The sequence below is a fragment of the Heloderma suspectum genome, chromosome 2, assembly GCF_057233095.1.
Source record: "Heloderma suspectum isolate Gila_16-S chromosome 2, 16-S_ref, whole genome shotgun sequence".
Classification (NCBI taxonomy): Eukaryota; Metazoa; Chordata; class Lepidosauria; order Squamata; family Helodermatidae; genus Heloderma; species Heloderma suspectum.
In genome coordinates, this window is record NC_139459.1 from 86,731,850 (window position 1) to 86,753,543 (window position 21,694).

The window sequence follows — 21,694 nt, forward strand, 5'->3', positions numbered from 1 at the left end:
CACACAGTGGAATTGTGGAATTCACTGTGGAATTCACTAGCATAAACTGTGGAATTCATTAGCACAAGATGTAGTGATGGTCACCAACTGGGACAGCTTTAAAGGGGAATTAGACCATGGAGGAGAAGGCAATCAATGGCTACTAGTCCTGATAGCTATATGCTACCTCCAGTGCTACCTCTCAATACAAGTTGCAGGGGAGCACAAGGGTGCTATTGCACTCATGTCTTGCTCATGGGCTTCCCACGTCATCTGGTTGGCCACTGTGGAAACAGAATGCTGGATTAGAAAGGCCTTTGGTCTGATCCAGCATGCCTCTTCTTAGGTTCCCTCCCCTTCCTCTGTCCTGTGCTGAATTTTAGATTGTAAGCCCCTTGGGGCAGGGACTTATCCTCTTATACTCTGGAAAGCACTATACACACTGATGGTATGATGGACAGAGACAGATAATAAAAGGAGTCAGGTGAAAAAAGAGCATCCTCCTTATAATTCCTCCAAACCCTTTTGGTTGTCCCCTTAAACCATAACACTACACCATAACGTAACTACTATAACATAACCTATGCACCATAACAAAACTACTATAACATAACACTGTAACATAACTACTCCAAGTGAGTAGGCACTGCAGATAAAATAGGAAAGACACACCCATTGTGCAGCTCAATAATTACAGTTCTTTCGAAAAGCGGGGGACATGTTTGCAACTAGTTGGGAGGGCTGTAATTCTGCCTAGTCTTCAAAAACGCATGCTTTCAAAAATGTCTGTCAAAATAACTGTGTCAGCATGTGTATTTTGGCAGCCATTTCCGATACAGCTGAGTTATTAATATGTTATACAGCGGTAGTTATCTGCTTATTTTATATTTTACACAATCCTGGAAATGGTGGCAATTCCCACAGAAAGTTGGCTAAATATAGAGTTTGAACTTTGGCTAGCCTGAAATGACCTTGTGATTCATTACTGGCAATGCTAATCATGATAATATGTAAAAGTCTCCACAGGCCCATCTTGGGGCTGTAAATTAAGATTGGTATTAAGAGGAAATCTGACACAAAACCAAAGCAAAGTACCATCATAGAAGGGTTGGGGGTGGGTGGAGAGATCTTATCTTCTACCTGCTCACACACGCTCCTTTGGCCATGCCTGTCTTTAGTGGCACCTTCTTGCTACTTTGACCTTGCACCTTCTTGAAAGAAATGAGTTATTTAACTCCAGCATCATTTATTATATTATTATAATTACACCTTTGAGCTAGTAGAGAGAACATGCTGCCAGGCCTTACCCAGACCACAGAATAAATAGTGCCTGTTGCAACAGAGCCAACCCAAACCACAGGGGTGAATGGTGATCTGCAAACGGCCGAATTTGTGCCAGGCCTCACTCCTGGAAGCTAATTTTAGAACCAGGGCTGAGCTCTGAAATATGTGAAGTAAATGCCTCAGAGCACATTCAGAGTGCCTTGGCCTCATCCCCTAACAATGGAAACCTGTACACTGAGAATGAAGGATGTGAAATTACAGGACAGTTGCCCGATATCATGGCTCCCGTGCATGTTGGACCCATGTGTCACTGCTCTTTTTAGAAATGGGAGGCTGCATCCACCATCATTGCCAACATTCTCTGTCAGAAATCCAGATAGTTCAGCTGGTTAAGAATGCAGCAGCCTAGAGCAGCCATTTGTCCTTTTTTACAGAGGACAGCCCCCTATCTGAAGGGACACTCCATTTGAATGGCTGTCCAGTCCAAGTCTGGTTTAAAGAGAAGGAAGGAAAAAACAGGTTACTAAATCTGCGTCTATACATAGAAATTAGCATGTGCAAATTTTATGCAAATCTGTGTCCTGTTTTCTCCTTTTGTCCTGTAGGTCTAGTCTCCGCTCCCCCTGCCTGCACTGAGCACGTTCTGCTCTGCTTCAGATAACCTGCAGGGAGTGGCCTTAATCCTGCCCTCTAATTGAAAATTGGGGGGAAAGTTAGTGAGGGAAAAAACCCTCTTATGGAATTGTTTCTCTTTCAGAATGTGTGATTTTTAAAATAGCTGTTTTTTAATAGCTGTTTTAAAATAATGAGCTTTGCTACACGAGACTGTTAGCTGGCTCTCAATCAGCTGTATCTACTTTCAGTTTCATCGCAGAACTGAGATCTATCTAAGCACTAAATGGAGCATTTCCTTTCCTGCTTTTCCTCTATATAACCTCTACATGGCATCGTGGTATAGCGGAATAATGCAAATACACGAGAGTTAGGGATGGTGCAGGCGCCCGATTGGGTCCAGGTCCCCGGTGGAGTCCCCTGCGCCCGCTGTCCTGAGCTGCGCCTGCCGAACCCCTTGCCCCACCTGACCCATTTACACCTATAACCTTGTGTATACCAGCCATTCATAGCACCATTTTGCATATGAGCAAATGTGCATATATCTGTGGGCACCATTTTTTCGCAAAATGGCAGCTGCAGAGATCATTGGATGGGCTCAGGGAGAGTGTGGGAAGCTTGGTGGGGGGGTCAGGTGCAGGTCTGGGGGCAGGCAAGTGGGGCCAGGGGCTTGGCAGGCGCCTGGAGAACCCAGACTGGGGGGCGGGGGATCCATCCCTAACAACAGCAAATCACATCTTCTTCTGCTTTCAAAATTAGATGCTGCTTTTTCCCTCTTCTAAAACAACTTACCAAAAATGCTGGTTAGGCACAGAAGCGAAACTTGAGGGTCATGACACCATCTAAAGAACCTGTAAAAAACCATGAGTAGGGAATGACGAATGCACAAGAACTGCCTCATGTAGAAAAGCCCAATGTTGCTGCAAAATTCAAGATTCAATGGTAGTTATATGAGACTAGCTGAAATTCTGAGATTAGGCTTGCCACCCTGAGAATAAACCCCAAAATGGGAGTCTCAGCCATGCAGCTGGGAGGCCTAGCAACCCTACAATCCATGTGAGGGCAGGGGGTTTCAGAAACCTTGAGGTTTCTGAAATAAAAGCATCCAGTTGCTTCAGAGCTGTTGTCTTATGTAACATTATGTAAAGCAATACAGCTCATAGAGGCTGATGTAATACGAGCAAGCACTCCAGAAATGGGGATGACAGGAAACACATGTTTGTGACAAAATCAAGAGGAGAAACCCTGCTCACATTTTGCTTCTTTTAATCCAGGCCTGCTGCTAGATAAACTATACAATTAAGGCAACAGCTCAGTTTTTAGCTCAAGCAATGGATTGGAAACTCATAAAGTCTCCCAGAGGGAAATTCCACTGACAGTGCTGAGACGTGGCTGCATTCCTGATCAGTCTTATCATGGGTCATCACAAAGCTATAAAATGTATTTTAATGTATTTAAATTATCTTGTAAACTAATAATAATAATAATAATAATAATAATAATAATAATAGCTTTCTTAACTTTCAAAATCTTAACTTTCAAAAAGCCACAGGCTGCTTCCAGTTTTGTGAACATTGTCCACAGATGACTAACACTGGCCATTTCAATGTCTACATACCCACCAGTGTCATGTCTACATACTCAGAAATGTTCACCTTTCCATTTTTGCTAAAGACGCCCACCATTTCCCAGGTTGCATAAAATGATGGAATGCATTTCTTTTGGATAGGAAAAAGCACCTACTGGGAACCTTAAATTATCTGTCCAATTCATATATTGGTGATTCTCTATGCAATGGCATCTGTGGGCATGTGGAGTTCCTGTTCAGCTCTTCTAGGAACCAGGGATGCATGGGCTCCTCTCTTTGTTTTAGCTGGTCCAGTTGCACAATCATGGTAGCTGCATGCCCATCTCCCACAGGCAGGGGCAGGTTCATACTACTGGCTCCTTCCTTGATATCATCCAGCCAGGTCTAGTTGCTGTCAACTCTGCCAGTGGTCCTGGAGGCCATCGAATAGGTTCCTACAATTTTTTAATGAGATTTTTTATGAAATCCATGTCTGGAAATCCTTTCCAATGTTTGAAAGGTCACACCTTTTTTAGAGGCTAAGCCTATGATGAGATAGAGGTTACCATCTATACTAGTAGTAAAACTCGGGGGGAGGGGCGGTTAAGTGGCAAATTCATGGAGCAGCTGTCACTTGTGAAAATGAACAGGTACAGGTACAAAGTAGCCATATAAGGTTTAACAATATTACAGAAGTATCACAATAAGCTTTACACTTTAAGTTTTACATTTGTTTTGCCATTGTTGCTGTTATTGCTGTTCTTTCTTAGTTAAATTTGTATTCCACCTTTCCACCAAATGGCAGCCAAGGCAGTTAATAGCAGTATAATACAAAGTAAAATACAAAATCAAAAGCATAAAAACACATCAATAAAGCTGATAAAACAACAGCAAGTCAAAACAATGTCAGCAAACTTACAATGGCCATAACCAGCCAATGGCCAGTTTGAATAAGGCCTGCTGGTAGAAGGTCATCGGAGACAGGACAAGATGGGCCTCCCTTGACAAGGGATCCAAAGCCTGGGGGCAGCCACTGAGAAAGCCCTTCATTGAGTTCCTGCCAAATGTGCTTTATATCTTGGCAGGACAGGAAGAAGGGACATTTCTGAAGACAATGAAACTTGAGCAGGCTTGTATGGGAGAATGCAGCCTTTCTGAGAACCTGGTCCCAAGTCATGTAGAGCTTTGTAGGTCATAATCAGCACTTTGAATGGTGCCCAGAAATAGACAGGTAACCAGTGAAGCTATTGCAACCCTATAACTGTCCCCCATCAATAGTTTGGCTTGTATGCATTGCCCCCCAAAAGAGGAAATGCATCGCCAGACAAGAGGACAAAAGAAGGCTCAGATCTGCATAACATTTGCTTATGCTAGTTTATATGTACAGATGCAAATTTAGAGATAGTTACTATAATTTAAACAGAAATACAGTGCATCTCATTACCATAGCAGGGAAGACTGTGACCCAGTCCCGGGTGTGCCTGCTCAGTCTGTTGCCCAGGTACTCACTGTTGATAGGCATCTTCAAGTCCCCTGCTGACTCTCCCTTCTGATGGTTCTTTATCTTTAACCTGGACTTGGCCTAGGCAGCTCTTCAAACAGAGGACTATTCTCTTGAAATAGATAGTAATTATTTCTAAATTTGCATCTGTACATATAAATGATTATGTGCACATTTCATGCTAATCACTGCCCACTTTTGGCTTCTTTCTTTGGTGATCCATTTCCTCTTTTTTGGCTATGCATAAGTGTCCACCCTAAAGGAACTTCCATATGCAGAGATGTTTCCTTGTCATCTTCTATGAGAGGGTTTAGATTCCATGGGTAAAAATCCAGCATAAGTTCTGCTTAGAGTAGACCCATTGAAATGAATGAGACCTAAGTTAAGTCATAACTAACTTAAGTCCTATTTATTTCAATGGGTCTACTCTAAGTAGGACTTATGTTGGATTTTACCCTATACACATAGTACTTGGTCCTGACTGTTAAAAGCAATCACTGTTGTCATCTGTACAAACTAGATGTGCAGAACAGCCCTGTCCGCATGTTAAGCACATGTCTGTCCAGCTTGTATATAAAGTGGCATTCTTTACACAAAAAGAGGCGTGCACAACTTGCCTACCCTCTCCAGCCTCACCTGGTTGTGCTCCATAGTTTTCAGCAGTTTTCTCCCTGCATGGCTCACTTCCAGTATCAGAGACAGGCTGTGGAAAAAAACTGTTTAAAGTAAACAATGCTTTAAGGTCATGCAATAATCATAAATCAGGCTCTACTCTTTGCTTGTGGCCCACTGTGATCTGAACAACACAGAAAGATCTATAATGGATGTTAAACATCATTGTACATCTGAGCTTCCAGTGCTATGATTCTGCAATTAAAATGGAGACCCATCAGGCAACCTTGAAAGAATTCACGACAAAAGCTGCTAAAGCAAAAACAAACATTCTCAGCATCACGAGAGCAAGAAACGTATGGCATTTTGCCTTCTCTGCTCACATTCTGCTTCCCTACAAACCCAGTACAAAGTTCATCTACAACGAGGCGGATTACTCCTGGATTGCACTATGCAGTGATTCGTCCTTTCTGAAAGTACAGAATTGCTCAATTTGCAAACTCTGTTGGCACCTTAGAAACGTTCCCAAGACTTCGAGAATATCACAAATCCAGTAAAGGCTTGTTTTAAAAACTGACAGGTTGGGAACAGTGAAGCAAAACATTAAGTACAAGCTGCCAGCTCTGCCAAAGAGAAGGCTTTTGTTTTCATACATTCTTATGCTGTTGTTAGAAAAGGAAACAGAGATGATTCACTGATTGGTTCTGGGTAAAGGCAAACACCCCAGGCCAAAAATGATTTGGACCATCAATCAGAGGCTGTTCTAAAGCAGTGGTAACTAAAAAGAAAGAGGAGGAAAAGGAAGCAGGTACACAACACAACAGATGCTAATGAATCTAGGGATGGGCAAACAAGCAGTTTTTGCAATCACTGAGATTTTCCAAACCTTGAAGTTTGGCTCACCTTGTTTCCCATGCTTGATTGTGCTTTGTTTTTGTTGGTTCAAACAGTAAAAGTATGCACATCAAATGGGGAAAATGCACATTTTTTAATAGAGCACACTCAAACACATGCTCCCCCACCCCCATACAGTAAAGCATGAAAATGTGCATTGTGCAGGGAATTTGCATTTTTAAAGTGTGCATTTTTGAGCATGGGCAAAAGCTCAAGAAACTGCAAAATTTTCCCAATAAAGACACTCTCGCTTGCATTCACATTTAGGATTATAAATGGAATATGTTTGCATGATTTGCAAACAAAAATGAAATTCTTGTACATCCCTGAGGGAGCAATCCTATGGCCCCTAGACGGCATCTAAGGGGCCATAAGATGCTTTGGCTTCCTGGATCTGAAGTTGGATACAGCGCTCCAACCTCGGACTCAGGAATCCATGCTCCCCTCCCCCTCACAGCTGGCATGGAGAGAACTGCACCAGCTGCCTCTCCAAGGTCACAAAAGCAATCTTGGAGAGGAGGTAAAGGGGGCATTCTGGGGAGTGGGAAGTGGACTGGAGAGGCTGGTTAACACAGTATTCCAAGGTATCTCCAGCCTCCTTGCCTCCCCCTCCAAAATGCCCCAGCTAGATGGGCAAAAAAGCCCATCTAGCTGAAATGCAGAGTGGGACACATGGCAGAGGCAAGGATTGCCTTGGATCCCACTCTGCATTGGATACTCTTAAGCCTCTGAGTTCAGAGGCTTATGAGCATCAAAGGCCCAGTCAGTAGGATTGTGCCCTAAATAGATCTGGAAAATGTAGTTTTCCCAAATGCTACTGACAACTAGGTGAGGGATTGGACCCTGTCACTTCCCTAATTGGCACAATGGAACTTAATCTAGTTGGATTGGCTCAAATTACACCTAGCTATTACTTGAGATTTGGAGGGAAGTAGGGTCCAATCTATTTCCAGACACAATTCAAAGTGCTGGTTATGACCTATAAAGCCTTATATGGTTTGAGACCAGGCTTCCTGAAAGACCGCCTTCTCTCTTGCAAGCCTGCCCGGGCTTTAAGATCCTTGGGAGAGGCCCTTCTTTTGCTACTGCCACCTTAAGAGACGCGTTTGGTGGCAACCTAGCCTTAGTGGCAGCTCCCAGGCTGTGGAACTCCCTGCCAAGGGAGGCTAAGTTACCTCTCCTGCTGTTGTTTTTCCTCCAAAAGGCAAAGGCCTTTTTATTCAAGCAGACCTTTGACATGTAAGCGGGTCTGTTGTATTGGATGCTATTTTATTCTGGTTTTGCTCTGTTTTTATTGTGTTTTCATGTATTTGTTTTATTATTGTTGAATTAAGTTTTTATTTATCTGTGATTTTAAGCTCCATTTAACACCACTTTCTTGGTGGAAAGGTGGGCTACAAATCAAATAAATAAATGAAATTGATTGTTGCCTGCAACTGTTCCTAGCAGCTAGGTTAGTCCATCTAAGTGCATGTGGGTGCAGCAGAGATCTTTCTTCAAGTGATCCTCTCCTGCAGGTTGGAACTGGCACTAGTCTCCCTGGCCACATCGTGGCTTTGGGCAGGGCAGGTGCACTACGCCTAGCAGGCCCAGACTGAGAGGTTAGGCCTAATCTAGGAACACAGCTCTATATGAGAGGGACCTGGGCTTGCTTCTCCAAATAAGTGGGAAATATATAGGGTTGAATCCTGGATCTACTTTCCATAGATAGAAAGGCTCCACTCAGGGAAGTTGCCTCCACCCCATTTTCAGGGATCCCCTCTCCCCCCCATACTGCAGCTCAGCCCATTCAGCAAGGTCCCCCAACCTTCTGTGTAGCACAGGGACGCAGAACGTATGTCCCTCCAGATGTTGTTGACTGCAACTACCATCAGCTTCCATCATTGCCTATGCCGACTAGGGCTGATGGCAGTTGCAGTCCAACAACATCTGGAAGAACACACATTCCCCACCACGGGTATAGCATGTCAAGGGGCTGTGTGGGGGCGGGGGCGGGGAAATCTGCTTGTGCCAGCCCAGTTGCACAAGCCTAAATCTGGATCCAACCCATTTAATTAAAAAAAAATAGCAAACAAGTGTTCACTGACAATGACAGAGACCCCAGACTGAGACCTGGGTTGGGCCAGATTTGGCTCACAGGCCTGAGGTTCTCCACCCCTGTTTTAGAAAATGGTTTGAAGCCTGATGTTTATTTATTTATTCCTTACATTTATATCCCACCTTTTCCTCCAAGGAGCCCAAGGTGGCTTACATGGTCCTCCTCCTCTCCATTTTATCTTTACAACAATCCTTTGAGGTAGGTTAGACTGAGAGTCAGTGAATGGCCCTAGGTCAGCCAGTGAACTTCATGGCTGAGTGGGGACATGAACCTGGAACTGGATTTCCCCAGTTCCAGTCCAGCACTCTAACCATTACACTGCACTGGTTCTCTGTACGTAGTTGTGTAAAAAACGTTGCCTATAAAACTTGAGAAATACATACCATGAAGAACAACAGCTTTTCAATAAAGAAGACTTCAGAAAACATACTCTCTGTTTTTGCCAGTGCTTTTTAGAATAACTGGAGCGCTTTAAAGAAGATGTTCTCAAAATAAAACTGTTCTTATTGGTGTCAATTGCCTCAAGCCAAAGTGTGAGAACTTTCTTTACTTTTTAAAATTAAAACCACCTGCAGGACACTATGGACGTGACATTGACAGTATGGAAATGGAGATGAAACACTTGCCAAAAGTAATTAAACACGATGAAGAAGAACAGAAATCTGTATGCTGTGGGCTGCTTTTAATAAAGCCCTCTGTCCAGGGCCGGTGCTACCATTAGGCAGACTGAAGCAGTCACCTCAGGCAGATCATTTTAGTTGCCACAAGAAGGAAAGTAGTTATTTATTTTATTATTGTTGTGGCTTTAATGCCAGAGAGCAAGAGAGGTACTTGTAGGATTTTCTGCCTTAGGTACCAAAATAACACGGCTGGCTTTGGGTACGACGCACCTTGACTTGTGGTGAGGGGCACCATTTGCTGGTCTGCCTCAGGCAGCAAAATCTCTTGAGCCAGCCCTGCCCCTGCCTCCATCTGGAAACTCCCCCAAGTTTCTCAGAGGCTTTAACTGGTTTCATTTTTTGCCTTGCAGTTTTATTTTTAGATTTTATTCGGGCACCATGTAATATTTGCTGCTACAAAGTTTGTAAAATGATGCCATAGGAGACTGAAATGTAGAACAAACCAGCTCAATGTAACACAATCTAGCTCATGCCCTAGGGATTGGTGCTCCCCGGAACACTGTCTCTCTATGCCTCCACTAGTGGAACACTTTGGTTCCTACCATAATTATAACAGTGACCAGGCAGCAGGATTTTAACACAGTGTTAGTTTATTTCCAACTTTCCCACAATCCTGTGTGCGTCTATAGCAGCTATAGAGCGGTCTATGCAGATACAGGCTATTCTGCCATTTAGCAGCCATTTCTTCATTGTTCCTCTGGCCTCCCACAGGAACCTTGGTAAACATCTGTTGATTTATAGATTAAGAAACAGCTACTGGTAAACCCAGAATAGAATCAGTACCAGGAGGAGATGTCAGGCATTTCCAAATTGAGATTTGTGTGGGAGGTTTTACTCACTTGGGGTTGTGTGGAGGTTTTGCCCAAGCCATATGGGGAACTCCTTCACATGGGCTTCCCACTTACTAAGGAGTGGGGGGAGGGGGACGCTTAGTGATTCTGAAACTAAAAATCACAGCGAGAGCATACCATTCCTTTTCTCAACCTGCCAAGGTCAGTGGGTGGTAGAAGCCAGCTCTGTGACTCTATCACTAACTCTTGACACCAGGTAACTCTTCCTAGAACTATATTTCCAGCATTTTCTTTTTCATGTTACTATCACTGGGAAAAGTTATTGTCTGGACACAATTTCACACACCCTTTGCACACGAGACCACTTTACATTAACTTCTTCAGTCATTCCCCAGGGAATGGGTCTGGCATTTACATCAACATTGGAGAATGCTTGTAAAGAAGGAGGAGGAGGGTGAGGGGCACAGGGCCAGCCCATGCAAAATATAATGGCAGCATAGTGGATGTTGCCAGTGCCTTTTTCCTCTGTGGGATTATGGTGGTTGTAGTTCATCATGACAGCGAGTGTGGTGTAGTGGCGAGAGTGTTGGACCGGGAGCCAGGAGATCCGGGCTCTAGTCCCCACTTAGCCACGGAAGCTCACTGGGTGACTTTGGGCCAGTCACAGACTCTCAGCCCAACCTACCTCACAGGGTTGTTGTTGTGAGGATAAAATGGAGAGGAGGAGGATTATGTATGCTGCCTTGGGTTCCTTAAGGAGGAAAAAAGGCAGGATATAAATAAATAAATAAATAAGTCATCCCACAGAGGAAAAAGATGCTAGCAGCATCCATACATTGCAAAGGTGTACCCTCTCTGTTCAGGAAGGTGGAAGGGCCCTTCCTTCCCTATCAGCATTTAAAAAAAACCCCACACTGGCAGCATAGGGATGCTGCTACCATCTTTTTCTTCCATAGGATCATGGAGCTTGAATTACAATCCCCCTGATTCCACAGAGGAAAAAGAAATACCGGTGTCCCTACACTTTTTGCTTATGCCAAAAAGTTGCTTATGCCAACCAGGAAAGAGAAGTAGTGCAATATTGTCTACAGTTATGAAACCACGAGTACACAATACAGCTGTCAGAATGCTAGTAGAAGCAAGATGATCAGAACACATCACATATCCTGTACCAATTACACTAGTTACTGATTCATTTCCAGGCTCAATCGAAAGTGCTGTTATTAATCTAAATGGACTAGGACCAGGTAATCTTAATGACCACTTTCACCTATCAACCCTGACCCTTATGACTGGTATCAAAGGGCCTGTTCTTTGGCCCCTCTTGATCGGATATTGAACTGGTTGGTACCAGCAAGAGGGCCTTCTCGGTGACGGCAACATGGGTCTGGAACTCCAAGACCTGACAAGAAACAGATGTTGAAAATCTTTTTTATTCCAGCAAGTATTTCTTGCTTGATGTCTTTATTTGATGTCTGCTGTTTTAACAAACAACTGTGTTATGCTAGTTTTAGTGTTGCTATGTGGTTTTTACTTTATATATGATTGTCTCCATATATGTGTTTTATATGGCTGCCTTTATATATTTTAACTTTTATTCCTGTGATAGTTGTTGTTTCGTACTGTATTTTATTCTTTTCACTTTTATGGTTTTATGTTGTATTTTATTCTTTGCATTTTATAAATCTACCCAAAGAATATCTGTTATTCGGTGGATTAAAAATATAATAAGGGTGCAATCCTATTCATGTTTGGACAGAAAAAAGCCCTACAACTCCCAGCATGCCCCAGCCAGCATGGCTGGCTGGGGGATGCTGGGAGTTGTAGGACTTTTTTCTGTCTAAACATGAATAGGATTGCACCCTTAATAAATGAACAAATACATTGATATAACTTAGCTTGATTTTATTTTTAATATATTTTAGTTATGTATATGTGTAGACTTGCTTTCACTACACTGTTAAAGAGTGAGATTAAAATAATTTGAAATAATAATAAAATAACCTGGGAATTATGTTTCAGTAGCTTCCTCCCACGCTGCTGAGTAACATTTGACGAGCCAGCAACAAGTGTTCAGGGCTTTGCCCACTGCAATATTTTCTAATGGGGGTGTCAATAACTGTGAATATTCCTAGAACAAGCAGAGGAAATCCTCATAAGTATCAATCTTCAGTGCATAGCAATGGATCATGCTGTGAAGGGACAACATTTTATTCATTGCCTTCTCAGTTTTGAAAGGTGACAAAAAGCTCAAGTTAAAGATAAGATTATGGTTGCAAAAAGGAATACATTCAAGAGAACCAGTTATTGTTGATAGGAAAATGCTGACTTTAACTAAACTTTTTTCTGTGGTATAGCACAGCCCTTCAGCACTGTAGATCATTTTCTGCATTCTTCCATGAGTAATGTGGAACGTGAGTGGGAAGACTTCAGGCTTGTGGGATCTATTTTGTTGTTGCTAAAAACCTAAGATTCACCAAACAGAGCCTGATGCAAGAGATGGAACTAAAAGTACCCCCAAACTACAAATTTAATCTTTAAGGGTAAGCGCAATCCCTTCCAGAACTATCCTGGATAAAGAAACCACCCAGCAACAGTACCTCTACCTTGTCTGGACTGAACTTCAGTTTGTTGGCCCTCATCCAGACCATTACTGCAGCCAGGCACTCGATTAAGGCCTACCTGGATGTGATGAAGAGAAAGATATAGTTCTGTGTGCCAATTGCATATGGATGGCGCTGCACTCTAAACCTCCAGATGACCTTATGTAGATATTACATAGCATGGGGGACAAGATATGTACAAAAAGGGATGTTTAAATCAAATGGTATTGATAATGTCACCTTAAGCATTGCAGTTTTTAAATAAATAGATAGGCTTCACTGTAAATAAAAATATGGTTTCAAACAGTCACCCCATAGAAAAGTATCAAACGTTCCTTAGAAATCACTGGATTATCATCTGTCATGGACACGCTCTCCTTTTACGCACTTGCTCTCAGCTCTTTTAACACAAAAGAAAGGTGAACATTTATTTATGGTTGCCTGGTAGCGTAGCAAAGGGAGACCAAACAAACAAAAGGAAACATCAGTCATTTGGGCACCAGGTAAATGACGGACAGCCCAGACATTGCCTGCATGTGGGTACCATATAACTTCATATACATTATTGGTGTAAAGTAACGCCATTCAAACTTCAACTGCCTAAAATTCTCAGTGAACAAAATTAAGAGATGATGAAAGGAAAAATAGTAATTACCCTCCCAGTCTAGAGGAGTTTACACGACAGGCATACACACCTTCAATCAGATCCAAGCAGAGGTTTTTCAAAACTCAATAGCTTGCCAACTGCTGTCATATTCGCACTGCATGGGTACTAAACAAAGTCTGTTTCACACATTATGTAGGTCAGTGCATACCGTGTTTCCTAGTGACTTTTATTGTTTTCAACTGCCTTAAGCCTTTTGAGAGGCAGGATACAACTGTTTCAAAGAAAGAAGGAAATATATTAACCATCAAACATATGAGATCCACCAGTTTCTTTGCTTTATTTAGAACTGCATGTATATAATGGCTATGATCCTATACACACAGTTATGCACACTTAAAGCCATTGAAATCAACGAGTTTTATCCAGACTAAGATCGCTTCCAGATGGAGAGCTATCAATCAATCAAAATACATTGTGCATTTATCCCATCTTTCCCTTCTTAACAGGTGTGTGTGTGTGTGTGGTAAGAAACAGGACAAAAGAAGCAATGTGAAAATATGGGAGGGTTACAGATGGAAGATGATGTAGTCGGGAGGGGGGTCTTCATGACAATGGAATGAGAAGCACATTGGAGTATTATCCGGATTTTCATGGAATTGGCTTTGGTCCATCAGAGACACATGAAGCAAGATAAACCGAGTGTACCGTACCTTTAAAATCCAGTTTTCAGGGGTCACACAGTGCTTGAAAGGACCATAGTTCCGGGTTAGGTGGGGGGAGCAGAACTAGATATTATCAACTGGCCAGGGGCTGCTCAACCAATGAGAGAGGCATGTTTCCCAGCCCATGTCCAGGCTCCCCGCTGCTACTACTTTATTATGAATGGAGAGCAACTAATAGGTTCCCTATGAGAACATTCCCCCCTGCACGTGCAATTTCTCCACATTCCAGCAATCTTCCACAGAGTTATTCCTCACCTGTTTCCCAGTGTCTGCACTTTTGCCTTGAGAAGCCAAAATCACTGGATCTCGAGTGCAGCATCTGAAGGCTCTCTCTGAGAGAATCCCCCCACCCACAATTTTGCCCAATTCCAGCAAACTGTTGTGGAGTTATTGCTTCCACACACATACACCCCACCCAACCCTCTACCTTTCTCCTTCTCTGGGAACTTTCTCCCTGCTTGCAATGACAGGCTCCTGAGACCTCGCCAGTTCAGAGAAACAACTTTACATAACATCAAAGAAACGACTTTACACAATATCAGAGACGCAATTTAACACAAAAATGGAGAAACAAAGTAATGCAAACATCAGAGAAGTGCATTGTCACAGAGGCTAATTACTGATGAAGTGGGAGTGCAGACCGATTCTGAAGGCTGGAAAGGCTCAGTGAGGTCACAGCCAGGTGAAAGACACACACCTGGGCACTGCTGTCATGCTGAAGTAAATGCAGAGGATATGGGCACACAGCATCAAAAGCATGGAGAACCCAAACTAAAGAAATAAAACAATGTAAAAGTAGTCTCAGAAAATCTGGCTTCTCCATCGGAAGTCTCTGGGGTGGCTGCAGATTGGCTACAACTTCATCTGCCAATTGCTCCCAATTCACAGCAAATCCCCTGTGAGGACAGCCCCCTGGACCACCCATAAAATTCCAGAAGTGAGCCAGGACTACTGCACAATAAAAGCCTTGCATAAGTGTGCTTGGCCCCAATTCAGGTCAGGACCATCACACTCCAGGGGAAGAGAATTAAACCTTCTTCTCACCCTGTGGGGGAGGAGATTTCAGGAAGCAATGGTGGATGGGAAGATTTAATCCTCTTTCCCAGAGCATGATGGGCCCAATCCAATCCACTAGAGTAAATAAAAAGATAACCCTGACTAATCGTTTCTCGATTAGTGTAACATGTAGTTTGACTCTAAGTTAGTCAAACCTAGTTACTGCTGGAATCAATGAAACTTAGGTCATGACTAACTTGCCCCATTTATTTCAATGGGACATAAGATCAACTAATTTAGTCTGGATTCAAGTCAAGTTGCTTAAACAGACTAATATGCCTATCACCCATTATAGGGAAAACCACAATTACAAACTTCTTATAGGCATGTACCTGCTATTTTTCTGTAACGTGAAATGTCCTAAGATACAATCTGTACATTAAAAGGTCAGGATTTCAGACCAAATTACACTCATATTATCTCTGTTACTTAATTAGGCCCAGCTACTGGAAATCTGCAAAGATTGCATCAACTCAAGCCCTAAGCAATCAGTTCGGGTGATGACAGTGTGGGTTATTTTGAAGAGCCTGGGGTTATCTAACTCACCTTTACGTAGAGTTATCAAAGGTTTCCGAGAACCACTGTGCTGCAACAGAAGCTTTAAAATGCTTTAAAGCCCCATTTGTTCTTCAGTTTGTTTGCTTAGCCTAATTTCTCTCCAGTTTTCCATTTTATTAGGGCTGCAGCTTAGCTTTTATTAGAGACAGTTCACAGTAACTATTTCCTTAAATGATCTTGTTCAATTTTTTTAGCATCGTAATGAACTTATTCAATTGTTTGAGCATCCTAGAAGGATGCATGCCCAGCAAAACCATCAAGAACCACCTAGATACTTAATCTAAGTTTCTAATGATTTTTTTCCCCCAGTCCAGATATATTATCCCCATTACTCGATCAGGCCCAATTACTGGAAAATTATAAAGACAGCAAGTCCCCTAACCGTGCAGTATTGTATAAATGGTAATGTATAAAATCAAGAGTTATTTCTTTGTTCACTGCTGTTTTAGAGTTTACTGCCATTTTAGAGTTCATTCAAATGACCATGGAGGGACTCAGAGGAGAGGCTGAAATTCAGTGTGGTAGATTACATGCTTTGAATGCAGATGGTCAGAGGTTCAATCCCTGACATCTGCAGGTAAGTCTGGGAAAGACCCCTGTCTAAAACCCTGACAAGCTATTGCTAGTCTGTGTAGACAAGACTAAGTTAGATGAGCCAATGGTCCAACTCTGTCTGAGGCAGTTTCCTGTGACTAAATAGGCCAATTAACACAACCACCGTGGCTTAAACAAGCCACGATGTCTTGTTGAGAGTCGTGGCGCATGCCAGCACAGGCTGGATGCAATTGGCATAATCACCACCCAGCGATGACTTGTTGTGTCATCTGAACCCAGGTGGCATGGCTTGTTGAAGGGTTAAACAGCCCTCAAATGACCCATGTTATTTGTTTAGGCCACGGTGTTTGTGCAAACCAGGTCAATGACAGCTAGGGATGTTGGATTATTTGTTCAGTTAGCATTTTTAAGCAAACCAACCTGATTCATTCTTCTCAAACAAATACACAGATTGGAATTTCGTTATCCTTCAGATTGCAAAAAATACAAAAATGTGAGTTTTATGGTGAAATCGATATAATTTAAATGTGAATTACATGTGAACTTGTGTGTGTGTGTGTTTCTTTCTTAATTTTCAGAAAACAGGATGGAACAGATTTATGAGTACGCACATGTGAAACTAACTTGGGCCAGAAATCTTGTATGAGTCATTTCAGGCCAAGAATAAAAACAACAACAACAACAACAGCAACAGAAACAACAACATAGAAATGTAAATTATTTTCTCCACAAACTGATACAATATGAATCTTGAATAACACTTAAAGTAATTGGCAAAAGAGCCAATGCTGTCTATTGGTATGAAGTCATTCATTCTGAAGGAAATAGGCATAAAGAAGAGCTCTTCTTCACTCACTGAGTTTTCATTCATTTCATCTTGGCTTAACAACATAACTTTAGGCCGCAGTTACGATTGCCAGCTTACTGACATTCTACATACATTCAGCCATCTGGGAGGAAAGATTGTTGCTGTGTTGCAGCAGGACAGAACTGGGATGCTATATCCAAATATACATTTCCACATGCTGAGAATGAGAATATACACCAGGGGTGCACAACCTTTTTGGCCACAAGGACCCATCTGGTGTCAGCTGGAGACCAGAGGCTTCATATGGGTGTACACTCTCTCTCGTCCCTCCTCCACACACACCTCTGTGCACAGGGGTGGGGAGGTTTAGTGCAAGCCTCTCCCAGGCTCTCCCGGGGTGGGGAGGTTTAATGCAAGCCTCTCCCAGGCTCCAGTGAAGGATGTTTCTGTGCCACTGCTAGCAACAGAAAAGAGAAAGACCAATCTCAGAAGCTAGAGAACAGCAGCAAAAGTGGTGGGGTCCTGTCAGGTTTGGGTCCATTTCCAGGCACAATTCAGAGTTGTGGTTATTCCTCTGAAAACCATAAATGACTTGATCCCATTAAAGGATTTCCCTCATAGGCTCATACTATATGATCAAGCCTGACTACTCTGGGCTGCTGGGTAGCCACCTCTCCCTGTCCTCCATCTGAGATGTGGTTAGTGAAAACACTAACATCCTCTGTTGCAATGCCCAGTTTATTGACCTTCGTGGCCTGGGAGAGCCATCTGACTTCCTTCTTAATGACATTTTATTGCCAGATAAAGACGTCTTTTTTCACTCCAGCAGGGCTTTGGCCTGACTTAACACTAGAATCTTTCCTTCTTCTTTTTGTATCTGGCTCACTTGCTGGTGCTGTTTTATCTGCTGCTTCTGCTTCGAGATTCCCTCTCCCCAACCACCTTATCCTTCTTTTTCCGTATTTCTCCCCCCTCCCGCCTTCTCCTTATTACTTTTTATATCATACTTTTAGCCACCTTGGGTGTTTAAACAGAAAGACAAGATTGGATATAACCATTTCAATCAATAAACCTTTTCTTTCCATCTCTAAAAATGAATATCAAAATGACCTACCTCAAGGGGTCATTGCTAGGACAAAGTAACTTGCCATGGAATCCTGCATGTATCTGCTCAGATGTAAGCCCCGTTGAATTAATTAGGGCTTACAGAATTGCAATCTAACAGCCTAATCCTATGCAGGTTTACTCAGAAGTAAGTCCTATACATTTTAATCGGACTTATTCCCAAGTAAGTGTGTATAGGCATAGGACTGCAGCCTTAGCAAAAGTTGTTGCCCAGCTTAAGCCATAGAGGAAGAATGAGATAGAAAACTATATAATAATATTATTACTTTAGTAAGGTATCCTTTTGCATTTCAGGATGTACCAAAAGTGGCTATGTTTTCTTTGTACTGATGTTTCCGGTTAAAAGCTTGGAAAGTTCTTATCATCCCAGCTACATGTCCAGCATCCTCACACTCAGAAATATCACAATTCCTTTTACCTCATAGAGGTTTTTTTTTTTTTTGGGAGGGGGGGGGGACGGGACCCGTAGAGCATTCAGTGGAATAATCAACGTCTGTCAACTCCCCTTCCTTTCCATTATGTAGTTGTATTAAAAAACTAATGTGTAACTCAAAATAAATAAAGAATATTTAAAAGAAATGTAAGTATTTGCAAAATCATTAACTTCGAGTCATAAATGAAGCAGTTATAAAAATAATGTGTCAAGAGATTGAAGAAAGAAGAGCAAAAGCAATTACATTTGTGTATCACATGAACAATGACAAAAACAACATATCATAAACTAACACCCCATAAATCCCATCAGGAACTCAAACATACGTTTTCCCCAGCCTACACTCTGCATGCTGGAGAGGGATTTCAGCATAATGAGGATATATAGGATAATGAATCCAAATATGCCTCTGTTGATATTCTTTCAACATATCTAAGAAAAGAAAGGAACAGATTTCATGCTGGGTCCATTCATTTCAAATTACTCTCAGCCATGTGAGTGCTGAAGAGATCTCACACAACTAACCTGGTGAATAAAATAAGTTTTAAGCTAGAAGTCACTTATTTCTGACTCAATGCCTGCACAAGAATATTTGAAGGGATTTACACAGGGCAGGGTGGCCATGTGTTCTACTTTACAGAGGACAACCCTCTATTTGAAGGCATCCTCTAGGGCACCCTGGTCCAAGTCTGGTTTCAAGATAAATATTATTATTTATTTCACCAATGTCTATACTGCTTCCCCCAAAAATTATCAAAGCAGTGACCACAGTAGCAAATAACCATCAGAAGGGAGAGCAGCAAGGGCCTTGAAGTTGCCCACCAACAGTTAGCATCTGCACAGCAGACTGAGCAGGCACACGTGTCACCTGGCCACAGTTGTCCCCACTATGGTGAAATATTGGCCCTGTTCAGAGGTAACTTGAAGGAGGGTGGTTGGGCTAACCACGGTGCATGGTGGTTACCACTAGCCACACTGCGTGCTTCTGCCACATGTGCATAGAACCACGCCCCCCCATGTGGTTAGCCTAACCACTCCCTAACCATACACCCCCACCTGCAAAACCGGTCTGACCAGGCCGCCATGCATTCCAGTGGCCTCAGCAGAGCAAGCAGCCATCTTGGGGCCAGTGCTGCAGCCTCTGCCTCCCCATATCATATCCGTCTTTATATTCATAGAACAAGCACAAGACGGCTGTGCTGATAACAGCAGCGTGGGACTGAAAGCATCTTTGTTCCCCACATGCTTCTCCAATTTCGTACTGCAGGTGAGGATGAAGAGTGAGGAGGCTGGCTCTCAGCTGCTGTGTCATGTGTTGCTAGGCAGATTTCAACCATGAAGATCTCACATGCTGGCAGGAGCAGCAGGGTTGTTTTCATCCTTGCTGCAGAGCTCTATGGTAGTGCTTGGTTAACCATGGGGGTCTGATAGACAACATGCTAAGCCACGGTAGGGGCTGTTAACCCTACTGCAGTGCATGGTTAGTGAGGATAGTTACACCGAAGTTATGTAGCCACTGTGAGTAGTAAAAACACCCCACAGAAAACATGCTAAGCCGTCATAGTTAGCTCAAAACGCTTAACCCTCATGGCTTAGCATTATATCTGAACAAGGCCATTGACTGGGTTTGCACTACATGCTAACCCACACTCAGTGGCTGAGTGTGGGTTGTTTATTGAACCATGGGTTAGCGTGTTGTCTGAACCCAGGACATTTTCTGCAGGGTGGTTTGTTAACCATGCAATCTGGCTTATTTTTCTCAAACAAGCCACCTTGACAACCATGGTTTGTTGTTGGGTTGTTCAGGATGATTCAAAAGCCACACTGCATAGTTAACAAGCCACCCTGCAGAAAATATCCTGGATTCAGACAACACACTGACCCATGATTCAACAAACAACCTACAATTCAACAACCCACACTCAACCACTGAGTGTGGGTTAGCATGTTGTGTGAACAGTGCTGTACTGTATTTCTGTTTAACCCACAGAAATTATCCCACAATTTCTATACATATAGATTAGCATCTGCACATTTTTATCCTATTTTGTCCTCTTTGTTTGGTGATGCATTTCCTGTTTGTGTAAGAGGCCACCCTACAGGTCAAATGAAGTTATGGAGATAATGAATGAAAATCATCTGTTAAACTCTTAGGGCCTGTTTGCAGGATCACAGAGGGAGAAATAAGCCACGGTGGGTTATTTCCCCAACTGCACATGCCAGTTGCATGCTAGGGGGATTTGCATAATTACCATCACTGTCGCAGCTTGCCATGTCATGTGATCCTGGTGAGGGTAGCTTCTTGCTGTGGTTAACAAGCCACCCCAGAACCCTACAACAGCCCATGGGTTCTGGGTGGCTTGTTAACTACAGCAACAAGCCAGCCTCTCTGGGTTCACATGACAAGGCAAGCCACATCGGTGAAGGTAATTATGCAAATTCCCCCCAGCATGTGACTAGCACTTGTGGTGGGAGAAATAAGCCACAGTGGCTTATTTCCCCCACCATGATCGTGTGAACCCAGTCTTTGCCACATCTTCTGGCTTATGAATGTTAACTCAATAGCACCATCACAAACAAAAACTCCTTGGCCTTTTCAGTACAGGAGAAGACTCTGCTGAAGATGAAGATCAGACTGCTCTTCCAGTGTCGTATTAGGAGGCCTTTCAACCAGGAGACACAGACTTGCCATCGAAAGAAACCCTCAGCAGAATCTCCACCTTCCGAGCCTCACAGATGCTTGAGACAAAAGAAGCAGGTGAGGGCCCTTTAACAGTCCAGCCACCTCCTCCAGAGGGGTGGAGCCAACCACACTACAGATCATGGTTGCCTACATATGGCTTCAGTTGGGTCTAGGTTGCTGCTGAGACAACGTCTTCCTATGCTTCTAGTAGGAGATAGCTCCAGCCAGCAAAGCTCACCCTGAGCTATCTGTGGTCCTATTGCAGTTGCTCTTTACAAAAGAGGGCTTCTGCCTTTCTCTAGCTTGCTGTCCTGATGCACTTACCTTGACTGGACTCTACCTACCTAACACAACCTTGTCTGCTTTGACCTGACTGTTCTACATAGACTAGATCTTATTGCTCAGATCTGACCCTGTCAGCTGACATTAGCTTCCCCTGTGAGTCCCTGGTAACCATAAATGGAACACTAGCCTCCCTGCAGAATCCTAAAGTAGATTTTCAGTTGCCTAGATCACATCCACTCAG

At 42.9% G+C, this 21,694-nt stretch overlaps 1 long non-coding RNA gene across 1 annotated transcript; it reads right to left on the reverse strand.

Annotated features, from left to right (window-relative positions):
• Nucleotides 1-465: 465 nt before the first annotated feature.
• LOC146352441 (uncharacterized) lies at nt 466-6,033 on the reverse strand. Its single transcript, XR_014787367.1, has 5 exons — nt 5,939-6,033; nt 5,580-5,646; nt 3,619-3,897; nt 2,668-2,726; nt 466-1,752 (listed from the first exon to the last, which is right to left on the reverse strand). It is a non-coding gene; the product is annotated as an uncharacterized LOC146352441 (long non-coding RNA).
• Between the last annotated feature and the right edge of the window lie 15,661 nt (nt 6,034-21,694).